The 13,674-nt window shown below is 39.5% G+C and overlaps 1 protein-coding gene across 3 annotated transcripts in view; it reads right to left on the reverse strand.

Moving 5' to 3' along the window:
- Positions 1-13,674, reverse strand: part of LHFPL3 (LHFPL tetraspan subfamily member 3) — a 416,938-nt gene that overhangs the window by 136,577 nt on the left and 266,687 nt on the right. The gene's annotated exons all lie outside the window — the stretch shown is intronic.

Consider the following 13,674-nt stretch of genomic DNA (forward strand, 5'->3'; position numbering starts at 1 on the left):
AAAACAAAAACAAAGAAGAATAATGGGATGATGTGACCAAACTTTCATTTTTTGCATATCTACATACTTTATTATTAAAACACGACCTTTTTATCCAGAACTTCAAAAATAGGTTACATAAAAAACAAATATGTCACACAATTATGAAATCTAGTTAAATATTAAATGTAAGAAAGTTTGACACACCACCAACTTGAAACCCGCTAAACGAAAGAAACAAATTAAAGTCCTGTTCCTGAAACCCCCAGCCAATTTTTGTGATCTCATTTGCTATTGCTCAGAATGTTTTTCTCTTCTTTGTTGTTGCATGAAAGACTCACACACAAAAAAGCACAAAACTGATTAACTAGCTAATTATACAGGGAAAACGGTGAAACTGAATATGCATAAAGTGCTGCCAAATGCCCAAAAGTAAATAAATGGAAAAAACAGAGGAAAAATATCCATAAATTATATGAATCTCAGCCATATGCAGTGTAGTTGTAGCCCTGTTGTTCCAGGATATTAGAGAGGTGAGTGAGGTGATATCTTTTATTGGACCAGTTTCTGTTGGTGCGAGAGACAAACTTTCGAGCCACACAGACCTCTTCTTCAGGTCTGGAAAAGGTACTCTCCCCATCACAGCAAAATGCAAGGCGGAACTGACTGTTCAGCATAAGTACTTAGCACATATCGTAAGGGATCATTCAAGATAGAGTAGCCCATTATGACAAAAAGAGAGGGCTAGGGAGGTACTGACTGTTGTAATAAGCCATAAATCCAGCTTCTCTGTACAGTCCATAATTTTTAGTGTCGAGCAGAGTTATAAATTTAAGCTCCCAGACTTGTCTTTTGAAAGCGTTGTGCAGGTTTCCTTTAAGGACGAGGATTGATCAGTGAGATATAGAGTGATCACTTTGTGAACAGTGTCCACCCATAGGTGATGTGGTGTTTTTGTCTTTTATCCTGTTCCTGTGTGAGTGCATTCACGAGTGTAGTGGTTGTCTGGCTTCCCTCAATTGCTAGGATGAGAAAACAGCATAAAGACAAATTCCCAAACCTTACTAATATAAGCATATGTGGAGGCCCTCCACTGAGTTATTACTTCACTAAATCTGAATTATTGATTGGGAAAATATGTACTTGACATTTCATAGGAAATTAAAAGATAAACTATTTGACTGAGTGCTAAACAGAAATAACTGCACCAAACCTGATTTTCCACTATGTTACACCAGTAGTTACAAAGGCATTACATTGATGTAATGCAGGGAAAAATCATGCGCACCATCTATGCAGTAAGGACAAGCAATTTTTAATCATTCTGCATTTACATTCACCTTGGAAGAGGGAGGGGATGTTTGGATTAGGGAACGGCACAATTAGGTATTGAAGACACATTTCATATCAAGGCAACATGCTTGAATTGTATGCCTATAAGGTCCAATGCTGGAACTCTTGCTCACACAGATAACTTCACTGCAGTTAAAAGGGCTATCTGTGTCAGTAGCACTCGGTGTAAAGGTTGTGGAGTCAGGCCCATCATGACTAAGTGAATGTAATTAATATCATTTACATTTTTTAAAAAAGCAATACAAAAGGAAGAAGAATCTAAAGATAAAAATTGTGTTAAATTAGTTAATGTATTAGTATATACTGTCTAAATGAAAATCAGCAAATCCATGTGCTCTAAATTATCCATTTTAGTGTCTCTGTTCTGGCTTTTCTAGCTTGAAGACATGTCTTATCTCCAGTGCAAACCTCTGCCCCTTCAATCTGCCTGTTTGGTATACTGGGGGCACACTATTCTTCTAAAAGTCAAATTTTCAGTGGCCTTTATAATGTCACTGAAGTTGAATGCATGTTTCAAATATGGACACTGAATTTTTTTGAGAGTCTTAATGCACAGTATATAATATTTTGCGAGAAGCCACCTGCATCAATGGATAATTCAAAGGAACTAGCTGGATTCATGAAAAATATATGTATCAGTAACTTCAGGCCCTCTAAAAAGTTGTTGGACAAATTCTGATCTAGTTACAGTGACGTACATATGTTATAACTTGTGCAATTAGGAGCAGAATGTAACTATTCTATGGCTGCTAACCTGTATCTACTCTACAGCTGCTGGTGCAACAGTTAACTTTTAGGAGTGGTACAAGTTCTTTCTATTTCAAGACAAAATTAAGCCTATCAGTTTACACACCTCCCCTTTCCCCACCCCAAACAAAACCAACTTCTTTTGCAAAAAAACAAAATTACCCCCACCCAAAAACACAAAATAGTACTTGCTCAGTGGCACTCAGGTCTTGGAATATAAATAGAAATGGATACTAAGATTCCCTCAATTGCTATGATGATCAACTAGGAATGGCATTTTTCTTAGGACATCACAAAAGTAAGTTATTGAAGGAAGCTGGAAAAAGAATGTTTTCAATATATGTTTGTTTTAATTAATAAAACCTGTTTGTACCTAATGCATTTTACAAATTCTTACTGAAGAGCTCATTTGTGTGAAAATATATCTTCCAGTAATACTTTCTAGGACAATTAGACCTACAGTGATTTGCTGAGTACGTGCTGGTTGAGCAAATTAAAATGCCTTTTGACTGCCTTAATTTATTTACTCAATTTCCTCATATCGCCAAAGAATTAAGAGACAAATTATACAATAATTTTCTTGTTTGAACTAGTTATTTATATTTTTAAAAATTACTTCTCCCCTTTGAAACATAAACATCACTCTCATATGTGTCATGGGCTTCGTTGAAACATACTAAATTCTCACAGTTCCTTTGAACTAGTCTCCATGAAAAAGTCAATATTTACCTACTGTACTTAGAATTGAAATAACTGTAGGTAAATATTGGCTACAGACTAGCAACCATTGCACACAAAGAACAGTTTACATACTGCATACAGTAGTCACTGCCAAAATGACAACATTTGTCAACAGTTTTGAACAGTTATCCCCCAATAAATAAAAACAGGGATTTCTATTCTTTGTAGGAACAATTGGAAAATATTGAAATTTGAATGTTTTTTTAATGTATGCCATATCAAACATAGGCCCTAAGTTTTTCCTGGAAATGATTTAGACTTTGTGCCTCTTTATCTAGGTTATTAGGAATACATGCCCTGAGCTAAGCAATACTGTACAGAGCTTCCTAAATAAGATTCTCATGTTTCCAATTAAGCTAGAAAATATAGCTGAAAATAAACTCTTTTAGGTCTGGATCCTGCAAGCAGTTATGCACATGCTTAACTTTAATATTGAAATCGGGGGACCACTCGCAGTTGTAAAATTAAACCAAAGTGTAAGTTTTTGCAGGATAAAAGACTTAGTGTAAAATTTTAAACGAAGGTGAATCTGATCCTGTAATTCCAGGATGCAGTGCAAGTGGAATATTTCCTCTCCCAGTTCCCTGTACAATTCAGATGTTTTCTATTGGATGAGAAAGTAGGTCCAGATACTCAAAGGTATTTGGGCACCTAACTCCCAAGTTCCCAAATACCTTGGAGGATTGAGGCCTTAGTTGTCATCTTCAGATGCAGGAATCATGCCACAACTTTAGAGGTTAACATAAATAAAATAATTTAGGAAAGCTTTTTGCAATTAATTCCTAAAAATATATAGGCATGTTTGATACTATAACTCCGGTAACTTTTCATTTATCAGCTGCAAGAATATAAAATCTTTAAAGAGAGAAAAGACAGGTATAAAATCCACCTACAGATTCTCTTTTGTATTACTAGAATGTTTTACATTTTAATCCTTCTAAAGAGGATTAAGAAATATTCTGTGTAAGGAAGCAGTTTTTGGATTCATAGATATCTTTTAAAAATAGAAACCATTTAAAAAAAAAGATAAATTATGTTGCAATTACAGTTGAACTGCAGAGAAATCTCTTGGTAATACAGATGCAGAGCCTGATCCTGCAGATCTTATTGAGTTTAAACTTCCATTGATTTCAATGGGAGCATAGCCTGAAAAAGATATGCAGTACAGCCTGAAGGAATGGTCCATTGTTTGCAACTAAAATATGTAAACAATAACTCCACTTCATTGAGTAGAAATTCTTTAACAGCAGATATTTTTAAAATCCCAAAAGCTTTCAATGACTGAAAGCTATTGAATGAACCATCAATTTCTACAAAACTTAGGCTCCATTAACAACCACAACAACAAAAAGAAGTTAGATTTATGTTAGCCTAATTCCAAATGCAAAATGAAGGTAACCTATTAGCAGTCTTCTGGAGTCTGCAGATAGTTTATTCCAGTGTCTCTGCTGCTCATTATAGCTTCCCCAATCCTCACCAGAGTGAAATTGACAAGGTGCTGAATAATCTCACTGCCACTACTTAGAACTCTTTGCAGGGGGCAGTGAAACTGATAAGAATCATGTTGTTTTACTCTGTTTTTGCTTAGAAGCAACAGTCAAGGCAATGGAGTTGTTGCCCCTGAACTTCACTGGTAGATCTTCCCCCATCTTTCACATCAGACTTAAGCTAATAGGTTTATCCCTCTGGCTAACACTACTAGGCATTTGGTATATCTTTCAAGCTCTGTAATAATTAATTAATAAATATAACTCAAACATGCCAGATATACATTTTCTTAATAGCTTTTTCTCAAATGTCTGCCATGAGTTGTCAGTTTCTTCAGGGCTGTGAGTGACAAGACAAATCACTGAAATTGGTGGCAGTCTAAAATTTCAGCTCCTGGAAATGGAAGACACTAGGAATGGTACAGAAATGACATGACTGCCTGTGCGGTGGCGTGGCTGCAGGGGAGGGGGGACAGCAGGAGAGGGGTCAGAGGTAGCCTCCCCGGCCGGGAGCTCAGGGGCTGGGCAAGACAGTCCTGTCGGCCACAGTTTGCTCACATCTGGTCTAGAAGATACCATCAGAGATGCTTAATTTTTCAGTTCTCAAATTGTGGATTTGTATCTCCAGAGATAACATGCTTGTTAACAGCAAAAATGTTTTAAAATAAATACATAATATATAGAGGTGAGAAATAACAGACCTCAACTCTATTATCCCTCTGCAAATTTGTGTACACAAAGTCAATCCCTTACCTCTCTCTAAATGTGCAAAGTTTCAAAAAGTTCAATGAATGATTTAGTTGGGGATTGGTCCTGCTTTAAGCAGGGGGTTGGACTAGGTGACCTCCTGAGGTCCCTTCCAACCCTGATATTCTATGATTCTATGAATAGAAGATTGCTGGTGATGGAATAGATCTGGACAAGGAGAAGAAGTCTGGAGATAAATGTGAGAAGTGAGAGACATATGCTTGTTTTGTTAATAATGTTGTTTTAGTTAAATAAAACAATTTAAATGCCTGTCTGGTGATATTCTCCTCCTAATACAGCATGGCAAGAAAATCCCCCAAATATTAATGATTAACCTGTTGAATTGGAGATAGTTCACCTCCCAATGACTTCATAAATATCTGCTTCAATTACCTTTGGTAAATGAAATAACCAAACAATCATTCATTTTCTGATATAGCTGTAAAACTAATTTGAAAAGTTTTCAAAATAAATCACTGTTTAAAAATGTATAGGGTATACCTTCTAAAAATTAAACCTACATCTATCTCCGAGTTGTGAAGAATATGTATTAAGGTTATAACAACCAACAAGAATGCACTTTTATGTAGAAAACCATGATTAAATTGAGTCTTCCTGACTAGTGATTTAAATCATGATTTAAATTGTGATTTAAATCCACCCTGGCCTCTTCCCTTGCAAGTACTTTCCCAAACAACAGCGGGAGTTACTGTTACTCACAGTTCCTTCACTGCAGGCCCACCTCAGTCAGCTCTAGGCACAGCAATAGTCTCTCCCCCAGCTCCAACAGCCACTAACAGCCTCTGAGACTCCCTGCTTGATCAAAGCCCCAGCAGGCTCTCAGCAGCAGCTTCTGGTTTCCTAGCAGCAGTTAGCAGCAGCTCCTTGTATGGAGAGAGCTCCTCACCAGCAATCTTGCTCCTCTCCCACAAATGAAGTCCATCACCTGTTTTCCCTGGAAGAGGAAGTCTCTCGCTCTTTCCCCAAGGCATCATGAGAATTGTGGTCTCTAAGGCTGGATTGCAGCACGCAGGATCTCCCCAGCTGGAACACTCCCAATTAAGTTCAGAGACCCCGCTAGTAAAGGGTGCCTACAACAGTGATAACAAATAAAGTGGGGAGAGGAAGAGAATGGGGGAAAAAAAAGGAGGGGAAGGAGAAGAGTGTGATCTGAGGAAGAAAGTGGCTATGGAATGAAGGAGGCGGGTAGTGTAGAAGAACAGGAGGAGGACGTAGAAGACAGAGCAAGGAAAGGGAATGGAGAGGAGACCAATGCATAGAAGACCCAGGAACAGTAATTAGATAGACTAGGGAGAGGGGACAAAAAGAAAAAATAAGGTAGCGCTTTGAGCTGATGAAGTTAAAATAGTAAAGGAGATGGCCATGCCAAAAGAGAGTAGAAAATATGACCAAAGGGGTGGAGACGGGGAGACATCAGTAAACGGATAAATATTGCGTTTTTCTACTTTGCCCTTTACAGAAAGGTGTCCTACTTCTTCATTCTGAAAGATGGGGCATGGCAGAGCACACAGTGAAGGGCAATTACCTATATTCTCTCCACTCCCAGCCCCCCTTGAGCCAACCCTAGTTTAGCCCAAATCCCACATCCTCGACCCCCCAGCAGGTACTGTAGCCTGGCTTTACACTTTGAAAATCAGTATGCCTCCACACAACCAACACCACAAGCAAAGTTAAACACATTGGTGAGTAGGACAAGCAAGGAAGGCAATGATCATCATTTTCAATGTAAACAAGTATAAGTTTTATAGATATTTTAATTCAAAAACAAGATGGGGGAGGGGGAAACCACACACACAAAAGGAACTGATATAATCAAGTCTCTAACAGATTCTATAGTACGTGTCACTATTTCAATCATTCAGACCTTCAGGAGACTGACAGTGTTACAGCCAGCAACTGCTTACATACTGAAAATAAAGAGAGTCTAAATTCAGTCTTTAAAAAGCCCACACACTGTTGCACAGAAAGCAGGATATGGTGCCTTCTGGTGTTGATGTGCTGAAGATGAACTTTATTAAGAATAGACACCTGCATTTAGTTACCTCTATCAATTATTCAAGCTTACAGTCATTGAAGAAATGGATGCCAGCAGCAATGACAAAACCAGTGAAAGGGAAGCTGTTGCAGTCCTGGGGCAGGACAGGGAAGAGAGGAAAGGTCATGTTTGAGTGCCAAAACCATTTTACCACAGGGGCTCATATTTAATCCAAATTGACTCCAGTTTGGCAAAAGCCTTAAGCTGCATTCTTACTATACTGTTTTACAAGCAGTAAACTAAAATAAATACATACATAAAAAAAACCTATAGGCCCCCTAAGGCAGCTCCTTGCCTTGTCTTGTGGTCAGCAACCAGCCCTCCTCCCCCTCCAGATATGTCTACGTTGCAGCTGGGAGAGCGCCGTTCAAGTTAGCATGCTAAAACAGACTGATGTATCACGGGCGGTAGCTCAGGCTATAGATGAGTAAATACTTAGAAGCTCTGGGCGGGTTTTTACTCAGACACCTAGCTTGAACTTCCCACCTGTGCTATCCTCAGCTACACTGCTCTTTTTAGTGCACTCACTTTGCTTGAGCTAGCACTTGTCTGTCAACCCCAGCTGGGAGCATAGTCGCAGCTCCCAGCTGGTAGTGCTTTCGTGGGCTGCCATTGAACTGTGGCTGGGAATTAAACCCTGAAACCCCAGGGGTTTCCCTACCCTTGGGGACAACACAGGGAAGGCATGCAGTGGCACTAGGCTGCACCAAAAGACCAGTACCAGCCCACTAAAGAAACGTCCCATACAGATTGTCAATGCAGTGAAACAGCTGGTAAGAGAGAGAGACACTAACTGCATTCACAATTTCTCTGACAGCGTGACTTAAAGGTATATGACAATCAAAATAATAACTGCCTTATGGAAAAAGGGGTAACATCATCTGACACATGAAATGGAAATGGTCAGTGTGTTCAATACCTAAGCTAATTATCTCAGAATATCACCAACAATTCAACCAAATGTTATTCAGTACTGCCATGCCAAGAAGCAAATATAAATAATAAAAACCAGTCGCAAGAGGAAAAGAGATAGAAGGGTAAGTAGAAAGAGGAAAAGGAAGTTTCTTACTGGTGCTGTGACATTCCTCCTTGTTTAATAGACTCACAACCTATTGTAATAACAGGTTTCAGAGTAGCAGCCGTGTTAGTCTGTATTTGCAAAAAAGAAAAGGAGTACTTGTGGCACCTTAGAGACTAACAAATTTATTTGAGCATAAGCTTTCGTGAGCTACAGCTCACTTCATTGGATGCCAAATGCAATTTGTTAGTCTCTAAGGTGCCACAAGTACTCTTTTTCTTTTTTACAGCCTATTGTGATGCAGACTAATGGACTTGCCATATTGCATTGCAAATAGAGGAGCAGTGACACATATACAGCTAGACATCTGGCAGATAGGTGTTCGGTTTTGCTTTTGGTAGCTGGCTAGCAGCAGAAATCGGTCTTATGGAAATGGATGGTGGGATTCAAGAGGTAGTTTGGTGGAGGGTGGAAACATGGGGAAAATAGAGAGCTACTGGAAATCTTTCTCCACAATAGGCTTAGAGATGGGGCCATGGTAACTACTACTCTCTTCACCATTATCAAGCTGGTCAGTAATTTTATGTCAGAATGATTTTTGATGAAAAATGTAATTCCTGAATTTCCCTGGGAAAACTTTGATTTTGCCACAAAAATTTCAATTTTCTGTCAGGCAAATCAAAATGAATTTTTTGGGGGATCAGTGCAACTAGTCCAAACTGGAATATTTCATTTTTTTAAATGACCTGAAATGTTTGTTTCAAATCAGTTAAACAAACATTAAATGGCATTTCTATAGCATGGCACATTGGGAATTATGCGAATTGTAGTTCCAGCCCCTCTCTCCCCTCTGGGCTCCCTGGAGGACTACATCTTCCATAAAGTAATTGCTGATTTCCCTCTGACCAAGCTGTATGGTGCAATCTCGGAGTCGCATGACTCTGGGTGTATTATAGGCAATGTAGTCTGGCCAGGGAGCCTTGCCTGTAGGGGAGAATGAGAGCATCACACTCTTGAAGTACAGCTCCCACAAGGCAACGCACCACAATGGGAAAATGCACTTTAATACTGAATTACTTGAAAACAAAATGTTTCAGAAAAGGAGGAGGGCTTCACCTGAAAAATGGAGGAAGTGGAAGCAGAAGGGGACACTGTCTCTTCTCTTTTACCTTGAAATAATACGGTTTAATAAACATAATTACAAATAGTCTTATTGGGACATATGAAGGATAATTACCTGCTAATCTAAGCCATACACTCTCACACAGACAAGTAGGGCAATGGATGATAAAGCCATTGACTTCTGCATCATCCCTCATAATGCACCTGAGGCACATGTATGTCTTTATGGCTGTACAGCTTGTCATTTGCTGTTCTTTACTTATCTCTGTTATAGCTCTTCCTGGCCTTTTAACAGTTTTGCTCAGTGAAAGAGAAGAGGAATGGACAATAGGCCCTTGAGGCTGTTCAGCTGTATCACTTCTTTATTAGGTTGATATTCAGGAGTGACACTTTACTGCCTTTCAAGAACTGATGTCTTTCTGAACCTAGCTGCAGAAAAACTATCAGCAACAGTCAGTCCATCTAACAGAGCATCTGAGTTTTGTATAATGTTAGACAGCATGGGGAAAAGGGCCCAATAATAGTAATTATGTCCTCTCTGTCTCTCTTTCCTTTTTTCCATTTGAAGTTGAGACTACACTTTCTTTCCAGTGTCCCAAACCAGTGAGATGCTGAGCGCCCTCTATTCCCAATGACTTTGACAACTGACAATTGAGAGAGCATTAAGCAACTGCGAAGAACATGGGAGATATCTGTACTTATTTTAGGAACATTATATATTTATGTGGGTTTGGTGATTATTTTTTTGGTGGCTAAAAGGTAACAAAAGATTAAATCAGTCTTAGTTAACTTTGTTCTGCAGGACCCCAAAGATGATGGCTGTAGACAGCCCCAATTGCTGGTGCTCGAATGGATAATACAATGAATCCACTTCTAAAAGTCTGCCTCTCACCTGCCCAGTGAGATGCATAAATCAGATTGACCTTTTCTGGTGACCAGGATAAAAGGACTTTGAAATGGATAAAAAGCAAACTGTGGGAGTGTCACTGACTGAAGGATAAGAGTGAAATGAATAGACTGCAGGGGTTCAGTCTGCTTCACCTAGCCCCCATGCTGTGGATATGACTGAGACAAAGGGGGACCTATTGTAAACTTGCAAGGAAAAGCTAAGATTTAGCAAAAAGAAAAGGAGTACTTGTGGCACCTTAGAAACTAACAAATTTATTAGAGAAGGTGCCACAAGTACTCCTTTTCTTTTTGCGAATACAGACTATCACGGCTGCTACTCTGAAACCTGCTAAGATTTAGGTAAGATAATATGCATATAGGCCTTTTGTTGTTTTAACTCTAGTTCCCTCTATTGTGTTCCTGTGGATAAATAAATAATACTTTCTTTTGAAGAAGCTATTCTCTGAGTCACTGCACTTTCATAGTGGGGGTCACAGGCTCCCCGAGAGAGAAGTCTATAGCAGGGATCAAACACAGCTGGACCTTCTGAGGACATGGTTGGTGAACAAGAGTGCTATGAGTTGGGAATCCAGTGCGAGAGCAGGGTGAATCTCAAGATTCTGTCCTTAGAGAAATGCAGGCCTGTCACTTTGAAATGATGCCCACAGAGAGGTTAAGTGAGGGGTCAAAGGTACAGCTCACCCTTGCAAACATTAACAGCATTTAACAAGAAGCTCTCATAACTTCACAGGATTCGGCCCCAAAATGGAAGCTATAAGCAGTTATTTGAGGTGAAGAAATTAATTTATAGTATATAGTTATATTAATGGTCAAATAAAGACATTAATAATATGAAGAGACATCTCATATTTTAAGGCATGAACAAGAGAGGGCATTGCGCATGGGCATGGCTGTTCCATAGCATCCCATTCTGGTAAAGTGTTGCACTGCAGGCACTCCCTGCTCCAATATCCCTCCACAAGGTGTGTCTCCTCAGCTCTCCATATGCTAGTCAGCTCTGGAGATGTGTCTTAACTTTCCAGCCAAGTCCCAAAACAAGAAGTCCAAATTAAAAATTGTTCTTTAACCCTTTAGCCCTATTCCCAACCCATATCTGGGCTACGTTTGAGAGTCTCTTTTTCCATTATGGGTTAGAGTGCTGACCCCAGGCTTGTTCCTTTGGAGTACTCTTTCCCTTTGAAAACCCTGGCTCAGGGCTTCCATAGACACCTATATGCTCCCTTTAGTTCCAACTACAAAAGTGATTGCTCTCAGGCCTCTTATAAGGTCCAGTGTCCATTAAGCTATCACGTGACCCTCCTTAGGTACACCTCTCAGGCTGCAAAACAGTTAATTAATTACAGCTCAGGTGTGTTTGGTCCCGTTTCCCCTTAAAGGAGCCAGTCATCTTGTGACAGGCATAGTTAAGACTGATCTATTAACCTTAACTTAAAGAAAACAAATGGATGAACAATAGGATGACCTCTAACCATGGACATCCTCTGTATTATTTTGTGGTTTAATCCTTGTTGATTAGTTAAGGTTTATAAAGTAAAGAAGGAAAGCACTCTGCACTGCAAGTGCTGAATGCTATCCAGTGCAAAGTTGGAGGTGTGGGGGGAAAAGGGGAATAGTTTTGAATATGTTTTCTACTCTTAATTGTGAGGTGCCCACACTGCACTATGATTTTGTAATCAGTTATAGGCTGGGTTAATTTAACTGGTTATGAGTTGCACAATTTCAATTTTTGTCATCTCAGCAGCTTTTCTGCCTTGACAATCCAGTGATCGGTGTCCACATCTAGCACTTCTACCCAACTGCTATTTAGAAGTGTAGTCTGATCCCTATCCCACAATCCCTAGCAGCAGCTGCTCATACCAAAGTTATGGGTGTTTTCTCAGAGCTGCCCACTGATTCCTTCACTTCTGCCCTGAATTAGTCACTTGAATGTGAAACCACATTGTGGAATACAGAAAGTTATGGGAGGATTTGATTTACTGGTTAAAGTGGACGTAGGAGTATCAATCTACACAAAAAAATAGCCATGTGCCTAACCACTTAAAGAAACCAAAGTGTCTGGCAGGTAAGGCCACTAACAGAAGTGATACCTGGATAAGATTCATCAGTTCTTAAATTGGGTGCTGTGTGGACCAGGGCTGATTAAGGCAACATGGGAACTAGGTTCATGCCACACAGGGCCGCTTCATGGCCCTATCCCAGTGCCATCACCCCACCTACGATGACATGGCAGCAGGATAGGCTCTCTCACACATAGGGAGCCCTATGCTGGGGGCCTGCACAGAGCAGCAGATTTCATAGTTAAGATGAACATGGCAGTTGACACCTCTCAAAACTGTTGTTTCAGGCTCTCTGCACATTCAAGCAGATATTGTTGCATTAGTTTCATTTTGGCTCATGGTTTTAAGGTTTACTTTGAAACTAGAACTAGAAACTTAAAAAAACCCCAAACCTGAAATTCTGATCTCATCCTGTGGCTTCAGGAGCTAGGGTCCTACATACAGACCTAGAGTGCCTACCTTAATCCAGCTCTGGTACAGAAACCATATTTAAGAAGGGATCTAGAGAACATAAGAATACTACATATACCAGGCTGGATTCACTGTTGGGCTGTCCATGCAGCCTCTATGGGATTTAGGGTGTTAAGAATCCAAATGGCTTTTGAAAATAGTACTTCGTCTCCTAAATCACTGAGGTGTTTTTAAAAATGTTACCCTGAGTAAAGGCTGTATGGACAGTCCCAGAGTCTAGTGTTCTTAGGCACTTCATTTTCAATTTGCTATTGGATGCCTTTGTTCAAAGTTCCTATCCCATCTGTCTTGCTTCGTTTAGGACTCTGTAATAGCTCATCTAATCGCAATGCCTTATCAATCCTCAGGCACTCCACTTTCATTTATTTGTTCTGATGCATCAGTATTCCTTTCAGAATTTCTTTTTATTCCCATAGAAATCTCTATCTCTGGCATTAATTTTCTAGCCTCCCTTGTGAACACTGAGGTAAATAATTCATTTACATTTTCTTCAATGCCTATTTCTTTTGCTAGGTTAACTCTACCATCTCTCAGAGGCACAGCTGACACCATGTGTGACCTCAGGCTCCTTTTTAAACTTTAAAAATACATCATCCCCCCTTTACTTCTTATGAAATCTTAATTTCCTTCTCTCACTTTTGTTATTTCCTTTACCTTCACTTCATTCTTTAAATTTCCCATTCATTGTATACCTGACATTTTTTAAAGAAACTGTTCTTGTGCCTTTTTCTTATCTTTGATTGCTTTTTTGCCCTTTGGTTGTCTGCACTGAACTTTTACTACATGGTGTATATAATACTGGAACATACAGTAATTTTTCTTGCAACATTTTCCTTCTGTGTCTCTTTGCCTTATCACATTGGATTCCACTCAGCATGTCCTTAGTCTTCCAAAGTTTATGTTGTGGAAAGGCAGCCTTCTTGATTCCAACCCTTCCCTGTTCTTCCCTTTTGATGTGTTCTTAATCTTGATTAAGAAACTAATTAG

This window comes from Dermochelys coriacea, chromosome 1 (assembly GCF_009764565.3).
Source record: "Dermochelys coriacea isolate rDerCor1 chromosome 1, rDerCor1.pri.v4, whole genome shotgun sequence".
In the NCBI taxonomy this organism is placed as follows: Eukaryota; Metazoa; Chordata; order Testudines; family Dermochelyidae; genus Dermochelys; species Dermochelys coriacea.